This window comes from Bufo gargarizans, chromosome 3 (assembly GCF_014858855.1).
Source record: "Bufo gargarizans isolate SCDJY-AF-19 chromosome 3, ASM1485885v1, whole genome shotgun sequence".
Lineage (NCBI taxonomy): Eukaryota > Metazoa > Chordata > Amphibia > Anura > Bufonidae > Bufo > Bufo gargarizans.
In genome coordinates, this window is record NC_058082.1 from 225,076,102 (window position 1) to 225,100,067 (window position 23,966).

A 23,966-nucleotide genomic window follows, 5' to 3' on the forward strand; every position below is an offset into this window, starting at 1 on the left:
AAGTAGTGCAACTGACAGTAGACTTAACAAATATAGAGAAAACCTGAAAAGGTACCAAGGCAGAAGTTGGTGATTACAAATGTGCAGTCTTCTACTATGTAAATTAAATAAATGTAAATTTTGTTCTATGTAATCCTGGAAATGTTGATAGTACAGAAGTATATGCAAAGAGGTATCTCTCAGAGAAGGAGAACTGTCTACGTATTGGAAGTAGCTCCCTATAAGTCCATTTTTGACTTGTCAACAAGTCACTTTTGGTATGGACGCCTGTTAGCTACTGTATCATCTTGCAGTGTAATGCAGTCTAATACTGTCTACCACCAATTGCTTTTGGCATTCTGAAAGATCAGGATTTCCCCACGGCAGATCGTGCTGTCTAATTACAATCTGGCACTGGCAAACCACTATACAGCATGAGGATGTGTAATAGCAGTGGTCTCCTCTGCTAGCAAGCAGGCGATTGCCAGGAAGAAATACTTCCATCCCGACAATCGTCTGCCTGATCCGGGTGTCTATGACACCCTTAAGACTGTACATAGCTGGTCTCCTAAAGGAGAGCCGCCACCTTCCCTAATCTGCATCCAATACATCTCACTGATTAGAGGCAAGTACCTTGACTTAGCTAAGCCATATAGCCATCCACAAACAGCTATTTTCTCTTGCCATGTTCCAAGGCTTGTTGAACAGCTGGACATTGACTTATAGGAAGCAACTATGATAATCTATAGGTAGTACTAGTTAGACTGTTTTTTTGAGAAATATCTATTTGCATATATTTTCCCATAGAACATAGCCACTAAGTCTCCATACATAGCAGAGCTAGTACCTCCCCCCATAAGTATATGGAGGATAAGTATGGCACATGCATGAACAGATTTGTGATATACAAAGTAGTATTACCAAAGCTAACATTTGCATTTATTTCATATCATAATCAGACACGCATTCAATTCTCATATTATTGTGTCATCATTTTAAAGGGTTTGTCCGTTCTTATGTAAATGAAACTTGCACAAGCTATGCAACATTGTAATCTACTTTGGTTTCAATTCCTCTTGTATCATTTCTACTTGCTGTCAATAATTGGAAGCATTCATTGTTCACACACAGAAGTTGAAAATTTATCCTGCCTTTTAAGGTGGCCATACACTTTAGATAGCTGCATGCTGAATGCTCGTTGGGCCATTAACTATCTCTAATGGCATGCCCATATACAGATGTAGCAGGGTTAGCACTCAAACTCTTAACTCAAATTTCTTAAATCATCGTGTTATCTTGAACGAAAAGTGATTGAAAAGCAATTGAAGGTGTTTGTTTAGTTTAGATAACACATCTCAGAAATCTCAGAAAGCATCAGTGTTAACTCTACTACATCGGTACGTGCATACTCAGATCAACAGCCGACAATAAAGGGGTTGTGCCATCAACATTTTATACATTTTTCAAACCAGAATTTAGATGTGAATACTTTTTTAACTGCATGCAATTAAAAACTATAACCACTGAGCTATCCGATAAAATGTATCTGTACAGCGCCACCTGCTGTTTGTTCTTTTCATTATTTTTTGTCCACCTCACTGAGGTGGTCGCAAATGCTCAGTTGAAATCTTCAACTGTCACCAGCCATATCTTTTGTTAGTAGCTGTGGCAGTTACAGGGAAAGGGCTACAGCAGAAAGGACATGCCTCTGAGAAAGGACACTTTCCTTCAGCTACCAGCCTGAAATAAATCTAACAGAACAATTGGAACAATGAGTGGTGGAATTTCTGGTTCAATGTGAGGTACAGGGCTGGTTCTAATTTTATAGATATTGTTATAAACATTGAATGTACTATATGATATCTGATTTTCAGTTTAGAGGAGTTTTTCATATTTTTGCATGTCTTTGAATTTAAATTCAAGCCAGCTGTACCTCCTACACACTCCATTCCAGCTCCCTGGTTTCCCTGGTTCTCTTCTGAAGATTCCTTTTCCTGGACCTAGACTGTTATGGATGGATGGGGTCATGTGCACCACTGCAACCAATGACTGGCCAATGACAAGACCTGCAATGATTAAACTTTATCTATATGCGACTTGGCAACCCTTTAAATTTTTTATATTTAGTCTCAACCCTTAGGCCCCTTTCACATGGGCGAGAATTTCACGCGGGTGCAATGAGTGAGGTGAACGCATTGCACCCGCACTGAATCCGGAACCATTCACTTCAATGGAGATGAGCGGTGATTTTTATGCATCACTTGTGTGTTGCCTGAAAATCACAGCATGTTCTATATTGTGCGTTTTTCACGCAATAGAGGCCCCATAGAAATAAATGTGGCTGCTTGAAAATGACAAGCATCCGCAGGCAAGTGCAGATGCGGTGCTATTTTCACGCATGGTTTCTAGGAGATGATAGGGATGAGCAACCCCAGACCCCATTAAAGTTTATTCACTGTATTATTTTCCCTTATAACATTGGTATAAGGGAAAATAATAGCATCCTTAATACAGCCTTGCAGGGTTAAAAAAAATAATAATAATTACTCACCTCATCCACTTGATCGCGCAGCCGGCATCATTTTCTTTCTTCTTCTTTCAGGAACTGCAAAAGGACCTTTGATGACGTAATCACGCTCACCACGTGGTTAGCGTGGTGATGTCAGCGCAGGTCCTTCTGAATGAAGATAGAAGATCCTTCTATCTTCATTCAGCAGAACATGCTTTGACATCACGACGCTCACCACGCGGTGAACGGGATAACACCATCAAAGGTCCTTTTGCAGGTCCTGAAAGGAGAAGAAAGAAGAAGATGCTGGTTGTGCGATCAAGTGGATGAGGTGAGTAATGTTTTTAATATTTTTTAGCCCTCAATTGACATTATACTTAGAATTATGTATTGAAGAATGGTATTATTTTTCATTATAACTATGTTATAATGGAAAATAATAAAATCTACAGAATATGAAAGCAAAGCCAGAAGTTCATTGAAGAAGTCCAAGTTCGGGTCTGGGTACCAAATTCAGTTTTTTCTCATGCGCGTTCAAAACCCATTGCACTCGCGTGGAAAAAACTTAACATCTGAACACAATTGCAGACAAAACGTACTGCAATTGCGTGCCTAGTCATGTGGGTTTCCCGCAATGTACTCTGAACGCATCCGGCCCTCACTCGTGACGCCCGTGTGAAGGAGGCCTTAATGCTGCAGTCAATGTAGACTGATGATCTGGCTGCCCAATACAGCCCTAGAAGTGCCTCTGATTAAATGATGAACAAGCAAACACTTGTTCATTGGGCAATCAAGATTTTTAAGCACGCTTAAAAGTTATGATTTGCTGGCGGCAGATCATGCTGTCTAATCATGATCTTCTGCTGGCAAACAACTAGTCAGTCTCGCAGGACTTCGGTGAATAACTTCAGACTTCTATTTTAGGACTTAAAAACTATAGATGAGCAAAACTTCCAATATTTGGTTCGTTTCGGATTTTCCAAATTTTTGAAAAAGTTTGCTTGGAGTCCAACTCTATTTGTTCCGAACCAAAGTTGCTCCATTTGCCCTGGAAATTTGGTATATAACCTCTTTAGTCCTCTAAAACAAAGATTTATTTTATGAAAAGCTTGTATGTCTTTTCATTAATTTTGAACAAATGTATTAATTTCCCCTCACCCATTTCTCCAGTCTGATGCTGCATCAGGTGTAACTGTATCTACTTTTATTGTTAACTGACTGAAATGAACTCCTTCCTGGTGATGACAGAATGCTATTGATTGCTTTATGTGCTGTACATTGTACCTGTAGCCAAGGTATCATTCGGTACTGAAGCTGTCTTCGGACTCCAGTTTTAAAATGGTTTTCAAGTTTAAAAATCAATGCTGAAGTTATTTACCGAAGTCTTGCAAGACTTTGGTCATAATGAATTTTTACCTAGCTGGAAGCCATACATTTAATGCCATATGGAAACGGGTCTCTGTGCAGCAATAAAATAAAGTTTTGAGCGAAATGACTTAAGATCTTGGACCCGAAGCTCGATTCACTATACATTACTAGTCAGTATGGGGACAAGCGATAGCATTAGCAATCATTCCTCCCTATATTGTGGAGCAGATTGCTGCATGTAATAGAAGTAGTCTCCTCCACTGACGAGCAGGCGATTGCCAGTTTGCAATCTACCATATCAAATCCTGCAGAGAAATCCAGAAAAATCAAAAGAGAATAGTTGCCATTCTTTTTTGCTGACTGTCAGGTGATTGTTAGGGGCAATTTGGTAACGGCAGTACAGTGGAGTCAATAAGAGAGCTTGAACAAAGATAACTTATTAAGCGAGAGTAGATGAGATGTTCCAGGAGTTTAGAGATGAAGGGTAGGTTAGAAACACATTGGTAGTTAGCAGCACAGGTCGGGTCAAGAGATTTTTTTTTTGTAGTGGGGTGTAACAGAATGTTTTAAAGAGGGAGGAAAGATACCAGAAGAGGTTAACTATTGTAGTTAGGTGATTAATGACAGCTGGGTAGAGGGACTCAAAGAGGTGTGAGGGAATAGGATCACTGCTGCATCTTGTGGGTCGAGAAGAAGAGAAAAGCCTTGAATACATTTTCACTGCCTGGCCTGCCAGTCTAAGTGGTGGTGGTGCAGAATAGGATATAGGAAGCAGAGCTTTCAGTGCAATGACGCCAACGACGTTGCTCCCAAGGTCTCATTTACATGTTATAAAACATTGATTTTGTACAGATTGAGTTCACCTAAATGAAAATTGAGATCAAAAGCATTACATTAAGCTGACATGTGAACATCTGTGCTAAAGACCTGGCAACTTACCTCAGACATAGGATTGGTAACATTCAGGAGGAAATAATCTCCTAGTCCTCAACCTGCCTCATCCCTCCCACACTTCCTCATGTTTTACTTTCTTTCTTTGATCCTATATTCTCCAGCTTTACTCTAAGGTCTGTGGGGTTTTGCTCTGGTAGACAGGCTAGCGGACGCAGTATAGAGGCAATCACAAAGTCTTTAACTTAAACAGTTTGGTGTTTATTTACACATAAGGAAACACAACATGACCGTTCACAGTCTTGGTGTTTGTTCACACCATGCAGTTTTCCTAGAACAAAATCTTCACCTGGTTAGCAGTCTTTCTCCAGCCGTCCACAGCAGGCTTTAGGTGCTGTTTTCCAGCATGAAGCTTTCAAGCCTTTAGCACAGCACCAATTCACAGATCCCAAAACAGAGTCTCCACAGCTTCCCTGTCAGATGGAGGATCAACCACACTCAGCTGAGACTGCTGCCTGGGTTTTATATAGGCCAATAAAGACCCGGCCTGGAGCGTGGGGAGAAGCCACCCACCCAGAACTTTGGCTACTCCCAGTAAGAGGCGGCCCGGATCGGCTTTACAGCCATACTAACAACAAACAGTGTCAATCAGCACTAGCTGCCACTGAGTTAAAACTACCGGATCTTACCTTATCGTGGCCAGGAACCTCGGTGACACATACCTTTCATCAATGATGGCACATTGCGCCTTCCTACAGGTCTCACAGGAGCGTGTTTAGCATATGAGCTGTATAGGGATGGAACGCATGTCAGTCTCCATCCCTGTACAGTGCTTGTGCCAAAAACAATCTTTCGAGACCTCAGGGTCAGGCATGAATATATCCATCTTGTGTGGCTTTGCCCAAATCTTGTCAGATATTGGCAGGAGGTTCTCACGGTGGTAGGTGGTAAATGCAAGGTTAGTATCCCCTTGGATCAATAGTATAGTATCCTTGGGGTTTGACTATGGTTTTATTGAGTACTATTTAATTTTCAAGAGTATATGAATTGTATAGGGTTTATTACATGGGTAGGGGATCGCTAATGAGCGTTCGTATGAAGGCTCATTAGTGATCATCTTGCAGTATAATACTGCCACCAGGGGCGGATTGGCCATAGATCTTACAGGAAAATGTGAACCGATGCCCAGGGGGTAGCCTGGGCCCTATGCATGGACGACTAGTGGAAGTGTTTTGCTGCTGGCAGTATTTTTTGCTGCTGGCAGTATTTTGTGGACTGTGGTATTTGGCTCTGTTGGGGTGGTATAATGTGTAGCAATATAGTATTGCGGGCCCTGTCTTCCATCAATTTGGAGCCAAATACAAAATGGGGCCACTTTAAGTTCTCAGTCTGCCCCTGATTGTCACCAATTGCCTGATGAACGAGCTTGTTTATTGGGAATCGTTTACCGGTAAAAATCGTTTACTGTTGGCAGATAGTACTATCTAATTACGATCTACTGCCGGTAAACCACAGTGCCATGCAATGTTATTGAAACACTTTTGTTATCATCCAGTTTTCCTACAGTTCAGTTCTGTCATAAATTCTTGGTACTGGAGTTTAGACTTTTAAGATCTAATAACAGGCTAGAGATTGGTCTACAATTTGGAAATTTTGTTTTGAAAATCTAGATCTGAAAGATTGGAGTAAGTATAATTATTGGAACTTGAAATTATAGTGAGTCCACATGTAGCATAGGTGATTTGAATATTTTTTTTTCTCTGCTCCTGGTGGCTCATCTTTTGAATGAGCTACCAGCAGATCTTTTGAATTTTGTACTTTATCTGTATTAGTATTTTTGTATGCTAGTAGTTAGTAGTTAGTTTATTCAGCGACAGCCCTTAGTCGGCATTTTGCATATGCATGTTAGGGCAAATGATCACCCTCAGTTGGGGTAAAGGCAAAGTTTTTGGTCTTATTGAGCACTACAGTGCCATATTTATAATATTATAGTCAGAAAATATATTGCATATAAGTAAATCATTTGAATCACCATTAACATACAGAAAAATATTATGATTGGAAAGGCGTATTGTGAATAACCCAACCACAAGCAATGTAAATACTACTTTTTCAAATTTCAAGAAATCTTTCTTATTGAAGACTTTTAGCAATGTATGGGCTCATGCACACAAATGAGTAGACCCTGTGCTAATGCTGTGGACTGTGTGCCAGCCATTTATGGATGAAGACCCATTCACTTAAATGGGTCAGCAATTCGCAAGATTCAATCCGCACCATAAAAAAAATAGAACTTATTTTTTTGCAGTGCAGAGGCACGGACCTAAATCCCACTTAAGCACTCTATAGTGCTTCTGTGGGCATCTGCTTCATATCTTGCGGATTGTGGACCCATTCATTTGAAGCATCAGTGATACAGAGCGCACAAGGCCGGTGCCTGTATATTGTGGACCAGCTGTTTGTGGGCCACAATACGGGCATGGGCCACACACGTTACTGTGCATGAGCCCTTAAAGGTGTAAACATTTACTACGTGTTTTTCCAATTTCAAGAGCTCTTTCTGATTCTTTGAATTATTTTGCCTAAAGTGCATTATTACATTGATTTCAGACTCTATAATCATCAGTTTAAGCCTCAAATAATTACTTTATAGTGTTCATATTTGAATTGCTTTCACGTTAACCTAGCATCTACCATTAGACACTTGTCTACATAGTAGAATACAGGATTTAGCTACTCTTGAATATTTGTGTTACTTTAGTCTTATTAGCTGCTGAAATGTATTCTCTCTTCACTTATTTCATGCCATGAAAGTTGTAAGTGCTTAAAACCTAGTCAAAATACAGAAGAGTTATTTTTTCTAATACTAAAGCAAGCATTGTATGTATAGATACATAAAATGTAAACAAAATGCCTATGTATGGATTGTTTATGTACAGAGATATTTAGATATTTTCATTTTTCACCTTAAGGACCAGGACATTTTTTGCAAAATTGACGTGTTATTTTATGTGGTGATAACTTTAAAACGCTTTTACTTATCCCGACCATTCTGAGATTGTTTTCTCGTCACATATTGTACTTCATGACAGTGGTAAATTTGAGTCAAAATATTTCATTTTTATTTATAAAAAAAATACCAAATTTCCAGCAGCAATATATATATATATATATATATATATATATATATATATTTAGTTCCCCCTTCGTTAAATACCTTGTAATAGGCCACTGCGGACAGTTAAATTATCAGCCCCACATATCCTGTTTAAAGTGTGTGCATCCCTAAAATAACAGTGACATTGAGTACACTTTTTCCGTAGACGGTGTCCCCTGTGGACAGTTAAATTATCTGCCCCACATCTCCTGTTTAATGTGTGCGCATCCCTAAATATGAGTGAAATCTAGTGTACTTTTTCCTTTGACGGTGTCCCCTGCGGACAGTTAAATTATCCGTGCCGACCCAGGAAGAAGTACAACAGCGACTTAAAAAGATTAAAATAGACAAATCGCCAGGACCGGATGGCATACACCCCCGTATCCTAAGGGAATTAAGTAATGTCATAGCCAGACCCTTATTTCTGATATTTGCAGATTCTATATTGACAGGGAATGTCCCACAGGACTGGCGCATGGCAAATGTGGTGCCAATATTCAAAAAGGGCCCAAAAACAGAGCCTGGAAACTCTAGGCCGGTAAGTTTAACATCTGTTGTGGGTAAACTGTTTGAAGGTTTTCTGAGAGATGCTATGTTAGAGCATCTTAACGGAAATAAGCAAATAACGCCATATCAGCATGGCTTCGTGAGGGAACGATCATGTCAAACAAATTTAATCAGTTTCTATGAGGAGGTAAGTTCTAGACTTGACAGCGGCGAATCAATGGATGTCGTGTATCTGGACTTCTCCAAAGCATTTGACACTGTACCACATAAAAGGTTAGTATATAAAATGAGAATGCTCGGACTGGGAGAAAACGTCTGTAAGTGGGTAAGTAACTGGCTCAATGATAGAAAACAGAGGGTGGTTATTAATGGTAAATACTCAGATTGGGTCACTGTCACTAGTGGAGTACCTCAGGGGTCAGTATTGGGCCCTATTCTCTTCAATATATTTATTAATGATCTTGTAGAAGGCTTGCATAGTAAAATATCAATTTTCGCAGATGACACTAAACTGTGTAAAGTAATTAACACTGATGAGGACAGTATACTACTACAGAGTGATCTGGATAGATTGGAGGCTTGGGCAGATAAGTGGCAGATGAGGTTTAACACTGACAAATGTAAAGTTATGCACATGGGAAGGAATAATGCAAGTCACCCGTACTTATTAAATGGTAAAACACTCAGTAACACTGACATGGAAAAAGATCTAGGAATTTTAATAAACAGCAAACTAAGCTGCAAAAAACAGTGTCAGGCAGCTGCTGCCAAGGCCAATAAGATAATGGGTTGCATCAAAAGGGGCATAGATGCCCGTGATGAGAACATAGTCCTACCACTTTACAAATCGCTAGTCAGACCACACATGGAGTACTGTGTACAGTTCTGGGCTCCTGTAAACAAGCAGACATAGCAGAGCTGGAGAGGGTCCAGAGGAGGGCAACTAAAGTAATAACTGGAATGGGGCAACTACAGTACCCTGAAAGATTATCAAAATTAGGGTTATTCACTTTAGAAAAAAGACGACTGAGAGGAGATCTAATTAATATGCATAAATATATCAGGGGTCAGTACAGAGATCTATCCCATCATCTATTCATTCCCAGGACGGTGACTGTGACGAGGGGACATCCTCTGCGTCTGGAGGAAAGAAGGTTTGTACACAAACATAGAAGAGGATTCTTTACTGTAAGAGCAGTGAGACTATGGAACTCTCTGCCTGAGGAGGTGGTGATGGTGAGTACAATAAAGGAATTCAAGAGGGGCCTGGATGTATTTCTGGAGCGTAATAATATTACAGGCTATAGCTACTAGAGAGAGATCGTTGATCCAGGGAGTTATTCTGATTGCCTGATTGGAGTCGGGAAGGAATTTTTATTCCCCTAAAGTGAGGAAAATTGGCTTCTACCTCACAGGGGTTTTTTGCCTTCCTCTGGATCAACTTGCAGGATGACAGGCCGAACTGGATGGACAAATGTCTTTTTTCGGCCTTATGTACTATGTTACTATGTTACATCTCCTGTTTAAAGTGTGTGCTTCTATGTCTGTTTTAAATTTTTCAATAGACAGTGTCCTCTTCTGACTGTCAGGAGTGGGTACTTTGCATGCCCCCCCCCCCCCCCCGCTTGCCTTCCTTGGGTGTGGTAGTTTCCTTGGATGTGGTAGTTTCTCAGGCTCCCTCTCCGGAATCGAACACTTATTCCCCGTTACTCATGGTCAACATGTTAGGCGTATAAAAGAACATTGAAAGTTCATAGGGCAGACATCCAAATGGATCATAGACGTCACGGGGAAGTTATCTAGATTCAACAAAGCGGCAGCAGGCCCTCACCCATAATGTTTGCAATGGTCAGCTCACCTACAGGCCCTCAACCATAATTTTTTTGATGGCCAGCTAAGCAGCAGAGACTCTCCCATAAGAGTCTGGTCAACACAAACCTCACCGCCGGGGGTTATGTAACTAATTAGCACGGAGGAGTCTTGTTGGTTATCGGAATTAACCAGACAATTTTCTCCACCAACTCAGAATGACCATGCACCACCACCCACAGAATCGAGAAAGAACTATCAATCTGTCAATCCTTTCCGTGTCCGGGCCAGGTGAGGTAAGCCGTGTTGAGTCAAACTACGCCACAGGCTCCACTCCTTGTGGTGCCCTTCCGTCAATTAGTTTAAGTTTCAGCTTTGTAACCAAACTCCTCCCAGAACCCAAAGACTTTGGTTTCCCGGAAGCTGCTCGGGGGGTCATGGGAATACCGCCCGTCGGATTGCCTGTCGGATCGTCTTTGAACCTCCGACTTTCATTGTGGATTAATGAAAACATTTTTGGCAAATGCTTTCACTGTGGTTCGTCTTGCGACGGTCCACGAATTTCACCTCTAGCGGCGCAATACGGATGAGACCGGTCGTCCCTTTAATTATGGCCCCAGTTCCAAAAATCAACAAACTTTTGGGCTGAACTTGCACTTTATATACAAGTAAATGTACAGGAAAGAATGTTTCCTATGAATTTTTCCTCTAAAATTGATTTAATCTTTGGTTTTGTGCGTATTATTGTCAGTCTGTAAAAGTGGCGTACTAATCGGAAAAAATTGTTCCCAGCAGCGACCTGGGAGTCCAAGATGCATCCAGACATCCTTACCATGCTGTTCCCGAAACATTTCAGTGGTGTTTCCATCAATTTCTGACATTTTCCTATGAACCAGGCACCCTCCCCTCTTCAGAGCAGGGAGTACCTGGTTTAATGCTAGGGTTCTCCTATTAACTTCCATTATACTCGGGTGTTCCCCATGTGTTTGTCCCGAGCCCCTGAGCACTACGGTGCTCGATCAACACTACCTGCCAATTTAATTTATAATTGGTTTCTTTAAATCATATTTCAAAATCAAAACCTTGTGGTTTAAAGCAGTAAATCTGGCACTGAATCCAGGAGCACTCCCTTCTGTTCTATTAGTAGTTTCATTTGACCTATCTGAACTCATAAACAAGATCCATAATTCACCATTTTTACTTCAGTAATAAAACATTGCACAAAACAGGAGCTGTAGAAAATATGGCCTTAGTCATTAACTACAAAGTAGTTCACCCAAAATATAGGTGAGCCATTTGAAATGCCACTGCAACAAGTCTTTAAAATGCTTGCCAAGATACACAGTCAGTTATGATCAGGCTAGGCAACTATGAACTGTTATGACAATCAAAAACATTTTATGCAGTCAGGCATTTCTTTCACAAATGACAGCCAAATCTATAATTAATTACGGGTGACATTCCAGGTACGTTGCCCAGGAAATTGTCCAAGGCAAATATTGCATTGTCTAGGAATTTTCTTTGCTGTGCTCTTATTGATATGTCACATTTAAAACAGTTACTATAATTTTAACTGAGCTCTCTGTCATTGTGAAAGTTTGCCCCTCACTGTGTTTCCTTCACCATGCAGCTCCATGCCAGATGTGACACAGTGAGTCATATTGGTCTGGTATTCCATTACACCAGCCTAATAATTGGCGACCAGTAATTGCTGTTTCAGAAAAGGAAGTATGAAAGATGATTGCTTTCTGTGGGTAGTAAGTGCCATACCATGGAAATAAAATGAAGCAAATGAGCTATATATATATATATATATATATATATATATATAATGAGAAAGAGCTAAAGTCCGAGTTGACAGATTAAAAAAGACAGAGAATAGCAAGAGAGAATATTGGAACAGGTTATAGCAAATAATAAAAAAAAAAAAAGCATCCTAAACAACATAGACAGAGAGAAAGAGAATTTCCTGAAATTAGTTTTGGGTCCAATTCATAATATTTTTGAAAAGAGTTGAATTCAGGTATGATTTGATTTTACCCAAATATGCTCCATTCGCCCTGAAAGTTGGAATATAAAACATTGTGGTCTACTATGACTTATAGACATTTTTTTTTTTCTGGAAAGACTCTAGGACCAGAGAGAATCACAGAGAGACTAGTAAGCTACTTTTGGTTTCTGAGCAATATATATGCGCTATTCTGGAGGGTATTATTTCTCATTATTACTAAAGAAACGTTATGTGGAGACATAACCACACATAAAAAAAATATAATCTTATTATCAAAATGTCCTGATTGAACAGTTTGAAGCTACCACCAGTGGAATGTTATTATAAAAAAGTACTTACTGAACAGTTTGAGGCTACCACCAAAAACTTGGTGGATAAATAAATAGGGTAAATTCTATGAAGCGCAGGACTTTTTTTTTCTGTCATGTATAACGGAATCAAACAAAACCGTTATTTGTGCGCATAGACATGTCTTAAAGGGTTCCGTTTTGCATTCTATCCTAAAATTCCATTATAACTCTGTTTTAACTGAACACTATAATGGAATTCCTAGGGCTGGTGAGAACCCGCCCTAAGAATATTTGCAAAAAAGGATGTGTTAGTAGTTTACATTTATTCTACAACAGGGCAACATCCCTAAACATACAGCCAATGTCTTTAAGAGCTATCTTCAGCATAAAGAAAAGCAAGGAGCTCTGAAAGTGATGATATGTATGTAGAATTGAGGCTGTTTTAAGGCAAAGGTTGGTCACAACAAATATTGATTTAGATTGCCCTCGTTCATTCAATTTGCAGTTCCTTTATTGTTAGTAATAAACTATCAAGATTTCTATTTTTGAAAGCATTCTTACCACACCTGCCTAAAAATCTATTTATCTATCTATCTAGTTTGGTAGAATATATCTCTATGTGCGTGTTTAGCAGTATATGATGTATTATTTTAATTTGCAACATTACTACTTCTTTCATTCTGATAATAGCTATTATAAAGTACATTGTAACATAAAATGCATTTCAAACATGTGCCTGTACTGAAAACCATAAATGTCAAGAAAACATGTTGATCTGCAGAAGTCATGAATTCAGTTACATAGAAAGTGGTAAAATTGGACATTTATTGCCTTTGAAATAGTGAAAAACCGTTGGCACTTAATGGAAATGAAAAGTGACTCAATCTCAACTACATTAGAAAATAAACTTTTACAAACTAGTAATGGTTGCCAGCATGACTTTGTACAATTCACACTCTGTGGCGGCAGAACAGCTCTTTCTGACTGATTCTGTTTAGGAAGGGTGTAGCTTCATGTCTCAGTCATGTTTGTATAATCATTAGTAATTATTCTGCACCCAAGCTGTTTATTCTTTATATAATAGAGCTCTTCAACTACCCCATTACCTCTGCCCAAGGAAATAAACTCAACCCTTCCTTCAGCATCATACTGAAAAAACAAAGTTACCAGTTTCTTAGTAATAGAAAGACTAACCTCTTAGGATATAAACATTGTGTTTGGGATATGACAAGACATCAATCATCACCATAATTGTCAATGGTTTGGCAATGTCATGGAATTAAATTTATGGTTTGCTTATGGTTATGGCTCAGTGGTTCTGAGTACATATGTCATATACTCATGCTTCTCTAAGGGTTCCTTCACTCACACTACTTTTTAGCTTTTTTAAATCTTGAAACATTTTTGCCTTTTTTCAAGTCCTACATGAATGACTATGGAAATAATAAACACAATACCCAAAGCATGCTACACTTTGAAAAAACACCACAAATACTGCAGCAGATTTACTAATCCTGTTTAACACATAGATAACATAAGTGAATGGTGGATGCACTACATGCACTAACTAAGCAGGTAATGATCGGAAAGGAACCGTTCCTTCCCAATAATTACCCGCATGTCAGAGGAGGTGAGAGACGCATTTACATGAAGAGATCACTTCCACTGTATAGAAATGAGCGATAGATACTGCAATCTCTTGTCCCCATACAAAATCATTTTTTCTGTGTAGTCACATCACCAAATATTTCAGCAATGAAGAAGTGGGTTATTGGCGACACCTTTTTGCAGCCAATGGATGTGAATGAGTGTTTATATGAGTGTTCATTCCATATAATCTGCCCTGTAATAATGCCTTGTAAAGGGACCATGAGGCAGTTTAATAATGTGGCAAATTTATCACGGTGGCTCAGACTAGATTATACATTTTCTACATGACTAGACAGTTACTTATCTTCTTATCTTCTATTGGTTGGCCTCCCTGGTGAATCTTTTCGTTTCATGGTTGGAAGAATTCTTTTTTTTTTTTTCTGAAAACAATCCATTTTCAACTTCCATTATTTGGTACGGGAGATTCATCGACGGCCTCATCATTATATGGGGTGGTCGATGGAACGATATCTTTCCTTTTGGAACATACCTAAATAATAATGAATGCAATTTGCACTTTAAATTGAATTATGATGCAAGTGTAATTTTCACTTAGCATACAGAATGGAGAAATTGCCACATCTACTTATGCCCCATTTGGACAATTCACTGCTACATGCTAAATCCTGTCATCCAATACATGTCATTAAAAATATCCCTAAGGGTGAACTTATTTGGTGTAGGAGAAACTGCTCAGATGACGCAACTTTCAATAGGGAATGTGAACAGGTCTCTAGCCACTTCAGGGCTAGGAAGTGTCCCAATTGGACTCTGGAATTGGGATGGAAATATGCCTCTGACAAAGACAGAAATTAGTTATTAACCCCTAACCCTGCTAAGTCAGGATCAGGCAAACACCAAAGAAATAATAAAATAAATAATAATACAAAAAAAAAAAGAATATTACATTCTCCGCACCATACAGCCTTAAAGGGAACCTGTCACCTCTGCTATGCTACCCCCACTGAGCGTTTCTAAATGTTCATTGTGTTGCCCTAAACATATAAATTACACTTTTAATTTTATTTGCAGTCGAATTCAATAAGTATTATGCATTTTTGTACTTCCCGCCTTTTATGCAAATTAACATAAAAGAGTCATATCTTGCTTGTGTGACCAGAGAAGAGTCATATTTTCAAGCTCTGACTCATCTCAGGTTAATTTGCATATGTATCAAATGGGTTTTATACACAATAAAAGCACACAGAGCTATGAGGACTGGGTATTGCGGATGTGCTAGCGGCCATCTAGCAATCCATGTCCTCATTGTGTTGCAAAGAGGGCACCTGCTATTGGTTCGTTACTTTAGCCAAGTTTTTTTTTTTTCTGACAAACCTCGCTATACATGGTTAGATACAAAAGTTTTTTTAAATGCGCCCATAACATGTGCCGCTGCTGCGAAAATTTCAAAAACCTTTTGCTCTTTCAATACCAATAGCACTTATAAAATATCTTCATATATATATATATATATATATATATATATTTTTTTTTTTATACCAAATTTGTGGTGTACCTTGTGAACTGCAGTTTGCAGTTTGTGTAAACTGCAGTACGTAAGTTGTACCACAAACACCCTGAAGACAAGGATACGCAAGCATCTTTCTGAAGTTAATAATGAAAAGGCGTTGAATATTTCTGTTGTGTCTAAACACTTTACTAACATCCATAAGGGAAATTTATTCTCCTTTACTTTTATTGGTATTGAAAGAGTGTCTAGACCATTTAGAGGTGGAGATCATAGGAGAAAGCTTTTGGCCAGGGAAACATTCTGGATTTTCATGTTAGAAACTAGAGCCGCAAATGGTCTAAATAAAAGATAGGATGTAATTTATTATTATGAAATTAATTTATATTAGTAGGATATTTTACCACTATATATTATGCACTTTATTGTAGAGTGAGCAGTGATAGACAACATTTTTGAAGTTATCATGTATATTAAGTAATTTTTTTTTTTCATTATAGGCGTCTTCTCCTCCTCCCCCTCTCCTTGAATAATTATTCATGAACCTGTGGAGACCTAATGATATTCACCTAATCATGTATGTGTTGATTTACTATTGGTTACCCTATTTTCCAAACGTGTATTTTATCTTGTAAAAGAGAAAAGAGACACCACGCTTAGCCTAGTAAACCTGACCCTATTAATCTCTTGTTCTGACCGTGTAAAACTTGTCCACCTCAGTTTGAAACAACAAGATTACCTTGGTTCTGATATATAGGATCAGGGGGCCACCTTCTCAGGCGTTCCAATATGCACGTTTTCTTCTGCACAGAGGAAAATAGCTGGTAGAATAAGCTGTATGGAGTTCGCCCCGGCCGTTAGCAAAACTCCGCTTGTACCTACGCTCACGCTCGCAAAAGGGAGCTGGTGACGTCACCTATTGAGCTACGGGCTGCTGTGAGCACCAAGAAACCTACCTACGCGTTTCGAGTAATGCAATACTCTTCGTCATGAAATTAATCTAGTGCCCCCAGTAGCTTCCTTTTATTCTACTCGCTCATGATCTTAATTGGCTCCGGCTTCAGAAATTCGACAATTTAAAATATATTCGGTAATTCAATATCTTGATTTCTGCGTTTAAACCATTCGGGACCAGCGTGTTCATATTAAAAATCCATTGGGTTTCTTTTTTCGACATATTTTTTATGAAATCGCCTCCTCGTATATCCATTTTAACAGTTTCCATCCCAAAAAAGGAGGATCCCTCGAATTTACCATTATGTTTTACTTTATAATGTCTCGAAAGAGGATGCCCTTCAGATTTTTTATTTATATTATATATATGCTCACTCAATCGTTTTTTTAATTGTCTCTTTGTGCGTCCAATATATAGCTTTTCACAGGAACACTTTATTGCGTGAATAACTCCTTTGGTACTACAAGTTATGTAGTCCCGAATTTTATATTCGTAGGTGCCATCCTCATTTGTTATTCGATTCATTTTGATAGTATTATTCTGCGATTTTTTACACACCATGCATTTTTTGCAAGGAAAAAATCCTTTTAACCTGTGCTTGTCATTTTCTTTCTTACTGTTTATTATGGCCACACATTTTTTCTTAGGTACAATTATGTTCCCGATATTGGCCGCTTTTTTTATAAACAAACGCTGGATCTTTAATAAATAGATGTCCTATTGTCTTGTCTTCTTTTAAAATATCCCAGTGACGTTTTGCGATATTCCTAAAGGTTCTAGTTTGTACGTTGTACAGGATGATGATGGGTGGGATTTTTTCTATTTCTTTCTCTTCCTGTTGTATCCGTGAAATTTTTTCCACCGTTATGTTTTTTAGAAGGTTTTCCCTCTCCATAGATTTAATTTCATCTTTCTGTTCCAATAGCTTATTCATATTATATCCCTTTGATGCAAATTTATTTTGTAATTTCTCTGCTTCTTTATCATACTCTATCATCTCTGTGTAATTACTCCTAATACGTAAAAATTGGCTCCTGGGTATATTATCAAGCCAACAGGGCAAATGACAGCTAGTCCTGGAAATATAACAGTTGGAATCGGTAGGTTTTTCATATATGTTTTTGTGCATAATTTTTCCCCCTTTACATAAATAGTTAGATCTAAAAAGTTTATTTCCCTAAAACTGTATGTAGGAGTAAACTCTAAATAAAATTCATTTTTATTAATTTCAGTTAAAAACTTCTTTAAACCAGTTTCTCCCCCTCCCAAATAAAAATTACGCCATCTATGAAGCGCCGCCAGAGGACGAGGCCCGTCCGGATCTCGTTGTTGGGGTGTATAGCTTCCAACTCCCACCTACTAACATATAAATTAGCGAACCCCGTTGCGAACCTCGTCCCCATAGCGGTCCCCCACGTCTGTAAATAAATATCATCCTTATATCTAAAAAAAAATATTCTAAAATAAATGAAATACATTCCCCAATAAATTCTATCTGCGTATTAGGCAGCTCTCCTTTATTTTCGTATTCGCAGCCTTTATTATTTTCAATTACCGTATACAATGATTTTACGTCTAGCATACCTATTATATAATTCTCTCTCCACTGTATTTTTTCCAAAATTTGGAGTATGTGCTTAGTGTCTTTAAGATAGGTGGGTAGGGACTGTGCGCAATGCTGTAAATATTGGTCAACATATTTGGATAGTGTACTAGTTAGGCACTGTACCCCTGATACTATAGGCCTACCATGAGGCCTATTGGCATCTTTATGTATTTTGGGGTTTTGTCAGAAGATGGCCATTTTTGGGTATCTGTTGTCAATGTAAAAACTTTCCTGTTTGTGAAGAATGCCTTTATCCCTGGCTTTATATACCAGTTCTTTTAGTTCCTTTAAAAAAATTTCTGTTGGATCCTTTTTTAATAATTTATACGTTTTGCTGTTGCTTAATATGTTTGACGCTTCCCTATCATTATCCTCTTTATTTAATACTACAATCCTTCCCCCCTTATCTGCCGGGCGAATGAATATCTGATTGCTTTCTTGCATATTTATTATTGCTTTGGTTATATTACTCAAATATTTTGATCTTTTTGATATTTTTATTTTCTTGATATCCCTCGTGACCAGGTTCATAAAAGTATTTAATGCTGTGGAATATTCATTTATTGGGTCCAACCGAGACCTGGGTTTCAGGCTAGTATGTTTAAATGGGTCATTATTGGTTTCTGTTTCTTCCTTTCGATCCCTATTTTTATTCTTTTTTATATATTATTTCTTTAAAGCTATACGCCCCCCTCCTTACCTCTTTGCTTCATTATTTTTTGTAGTTTCTTGGGTCTAACTGCATTCTCCGTAGTACCTCCTATTCTATTACCGCAATTCTCATTCCTATCTGTCTCGCACCCCTCCCCTCTATTCAGACTTATTCTACTTTCTTCCTCATCCCCTTCTTTATTCTCCTCTAGGGGGCTATACCGGTTGTATGTTGCAGTTGGTAGTAGTTCTCTTATACTACAAGTTACAGGTTCCTTTTCCACCTCATTTTCTACGAATGTTTTCTCCTCACTCATTGTTTCTTCCTCGCTATGTACTGTCATCAGGGACAATAACTCTTCTCGTTCTTCATTATATTGTGGTATATATTCATCTATAGTATCAAAAGAATTTTCTCTATATTTAAATTCTTGGGCAATGTTGGGCAGGGAATCCCAATTAAATTTTCTTAATTTTTTCTCTTTTATTTCTTCTTCCTTCATATTTAATCTTCGTTTTATATTTTCTAGAAGATGTTTTATATCTAAATGATCTTTCCATGGTCTTAATTCTTCGAATATTTGTTTGATGTTTTCATTCGTATTTATTAATCTTTGATTTCTTTTCCTAATAATAAATTCCATTGTTTTACGTGAGAAGTTATGTAACATTAACTTCCATTCTTCCACAATATTCTGATCCCCCATATTCCCTGATAATAATTTATCAATTTTTAATCCCCTTGGTACAATGTCATATTCCAGATATTTTTCTAGGGACGCAATTTCCCAGAGATCTTTCATCTCACTTAAGTAAATATTCCAATTGTTTCAAGGTTGCTATGATATGCGGGAGGTACGTTTTTTTTTCTTTATGTTGGCTATCACTCTGCCGAATATTTCCCATCTTAAAGAGTGTTTGAACCCTCTGTATACGTTCCTTCCTATCCCACCACAATATCAACATTTTTGTATGTTACGATAATACACCTTCTAATAATCAATGCTACACCTTCTAATAATCAATAGATTATCGACGAATGAACTGTTTGTAAAAAGGCTACCTATAGTCAATGACGGATGCAACAATAATATACCTTTCTAATAATCTGTAAACTATCGACGAGTGGAATCTTTGTAAAAAGCTGCCTATAGTGGATGGTGTGCAAAAAATCACAGAATAATACTATCAAAATAAATCGAATAATAAATGAGGATGGCACCTACGAATATAAAATTTATAACTTGTAGTACCAAAGGAGTTATTTACGCAATAAAGTGTCCTTGTGAAAAGCTATATATTGGACGCACAAAGAGACAATTAAAAAAACGATTGAGTGAGCATATATATAATATAAATAAAAAATCTGAAGGGCATCCTCTTTCGAGACATTATAAAGTAAAACATAATGGGAAATTTGAGGGATCCTCTTTTTTAGATAGAAACTGTTAAAATGGATATACAAGGAGGCGATTTCATTAAAAATATGTCGAAAAAAGAAACCCAATGGATTTTTAATATGAAAACGCTGGTCCAGAATGGTTTAAACGCAGAAATCGAGTTATTTGGTTTCGATTAAATTACCGAATATATTTTAAATCGTTGAATTTCTGAAGCCGGAGCCAATTAAGATCATGAGCGGGTAGAATAAAAGGAAGCTACTGGGGGCACTAGATTGATTCCCTGACGAAGAGTATCGCATTACTCAAAACGCGTAGGAAGGTTTCTTGGTGCTCACAGCAGCCCGTAGCTCAATAGGTGACGTCACCAGCTCCCTTTGTGAGCGTGAGCGTAGGTACAAGCGGAGTTTCGCTACCGGCCGGGGCGAACTCCATACAGCCTATTCTACCTGCTATTTTCCTCTGTGCAGAAGAAAACGTGCATATTGGAACGCCTGAGAAGGTGGCCCCCTGATCCTATATATCAGAACCAAGGTAATCTTGTTATTTCAAACTGAGGTGCACAGGTTTTACACAGGTCAGAACCAGAGGTTAATAAGGGGCAGGTTTACTAGGCTGAGCACGGTGTCTCTTTTCTCTTTTACAAGTGATTTGTGTAACCCCTTATAACAGTTATTGCGGAGCTGTTTTTTGACACTGCTGCTTATCCACTGTTATTAGCGCCGGTGGTATATTACTGTATATATTTTATCTGTTGCTTTGTGTGAGATTTTTTTTCTTTTGACAAATGGCTAGTGTTGCCCGAAACGCGTCAAGAAAACTTGCATGTGTATGCTTCAAAAAAAATCTACAGTTCATAGAAAGGCAGTGCTGGATCCTTGTTTTTCCATTTTGGGAGTCTTCACTCACCTTGACATGCCACGTCCACTGACATATGATTTACTCCTAGGTTGGAGCTGGTAAGGGAGTTTTTCTTTCATACATCTATTTACTTAGTTATCTAGTTTTAGAACAAAATTTTGATACAATTTGCACAAATTGTCGCATTATGGGTCACATATCCTTGGCTAAGGCTGAGTTCACACTTCGGTTATTTGTTAAGTTATTTCCATCAGTTATAATGTGACTATGTGACTAGGAAAGGTCGCCCTCACCTCTACAGCAGCTTGGAGGGGGGTGAGGAGGCTCTGCTATTCTGGGCTCCAGCTCCTGCGCTGAAGTCACTGCACAAAAATTAGATATGATGTTAGGATACTAGGCTTTCCAGCATATATCATATAAGATTGCTCCAGTCCTACCTACTGTGGAGAAGGATCTCTGCTTTACATTAGATGGTAATGATGCAACTCTCTGTCATGCCTCACTAGACTGACAGGTACAGGGAGCGTGACAGCATCGCTTACTGGAGAGCAGTATAGCAAAGCCCTGCCCTCCAAGCCCCTATAGAACTGAAGTCAATCTGTACTAGTCACATTCTAGGTTGGGTTGCGCCATTTAAAGTAGAAGTAAAGGATACCACAGTTATGCAAGTTTTTTTTTTTTTTGCGCAAATTTCACAAAAAATGTCAGCATGATTCTTTAGCCATCTTTCTTTTTGTTAGCATAGCACTTTCTTTAGGGTGGCATAGCCCCAAGAGCATACAAGCTGCTAGGTCAGGGATCCATAACCTTCAGCACTCCAGCTGTTCAGAAACCACAACTCCCAGAATCCTATTTTCACTTCTATGAGAGTTACAATAACAGCTGAGTAAATGTGCTTGATGGGAGTTGTAGTTTCTGATCCCTGTGCTAGGTGGAAGAGTTATATGGTGGGTGCCAGACACCTCAGGTGGCAGATGATCTCCCATGAGAACAAAAGGATGTTGACATCCAGCAACCCAATCCTCCCCCTTCCCCACTACCACTGACATCTACCATCATGGGAGTTTGGTCACCCCTATACATATTAGATGGTCACCCGTTCTTGCGGAAACTGGTGGGTTTGGCCTACATTAATCTAATATGTAGCTATAAATACAGTAAGTACTACTTTATTATTATGATTGAAAAGCTTACCTCACTGTAATACTCAGCTCTAAACTCCAAGGAAATCAAAGTGTATTATTCAGGTGATGGGTTCCTGGAGGAATATACTCTTACTTCTGCTATATAGCCCTACAGTATGTTAATTAACCTTTCCTATAAAGTATTCCCAGGCAGATTTTCAAATACAGAAATTCTTCTAGCACTCAATTTTATATGTTTTAATTTAGTTTAAAAATAGGTATTGTGGTGGCAGTATTGACACAGTAAGCTTATAAACCGGCAGTTTAATTGATTGTATTCATTGAAGTTGACTGCTAAAACAATTTCCAATAATCATTGTTAAGCTTATTCAGGTGATAGTTTTATTAACCATAAGCCTCCAACCAAGTAAGGCGGAAAATGAGTCATTGTTGGGCACCAAGCCTTTTTCCTAGCAACAGTTGTATTGGCAGTAAATTAGTTTTTACTGAGGCACAGCAGTGCAAATAGGAGGTAGACTAAAAAGTTAAGACATGGGTATTTATGACCAGGACTTCTCCAGGTTGTCTCATATGTGATAGCTTATCTGGCTGCATTATCTTTTTCCTGACCTTGCATGGACACTACTTTATATTTACTCAGCATCAGCTGGTTAAGGGCTTTAATTGTACAATTATCTGAGATTGTTTCGATCTAGGCAGATGTTGCCCTCAGGTTCAGAAGCTCTGGAAAAGACACTGATAAGAGCTTTTATCAAAACACTTTATGGCAGCTTTGGACTGTAAATTAGTCACCACAGTTGTAGAAACCTGCTGAGTTGTGCTACACTGAAATACAAAATGTATACGAAACCAGGAAGAAAAACAGCTGAGAGAAAAACAAAAAAGGAAAAACTTTTAATGTGTGTTCTTTATTGTAACAAAGCATAGATAACCAGTTTATATATATATATATAGACCTATAGAATATATCTGAGTTGCTATTCTTGATTACGTTTCTTATGCTTGTAGCTATTTGAACCTCATGCTCCAGGCTTGTACTTCTTCTGTAATGATCTAATGCATAATGCAGTAAAAAGAATTCTTGGTTCCTAAGCAGAGGAACAGAAGCTGCCTTTACGACTCATCTCTTATAGATCAAAGGGAGACAGACTTTATCTTGTAATGCTAGAGTCCCCAAGCCTTCTATTCAATTTACTCTTGATTATCTACATTTACTCTATATTTTATTCATGCATTTTTTACTATACAAGTGTGCACGATGAACTAGCAGGATCTCAATGAGGGAAATATTTTCTGTCTCTAAAAATTACCATCTGAACCTTTCAGAGTATCCTCTAGATTATTGAAATATGTGCTGAAATATGTACCTTGTGTGTTTTCCTCTGTATTTATTTGTATTATAGCTTTATAAATAAATGACATCTATACTGTCCTTTCCATCTGTTACTACATAAGTATTATTGAATCTATTACCAATCTGTAGGAACAAAAAAAATACATGGATCGCACATCCACATGCCATGCATTGGATCGCACATCCCAATGCCATTCCTTACTGCATCTCAGCTTAATTTATAATCATCTCCATTGAGACACTTAGAATACATTTTGATCAAAATGCATAGATCCACTGTCACTGGGGAAGGGGAAAACACCAGATACACATGTAGTGTCCCACTAGGCAAAGGTGGGCACTACACAAGGGTTAA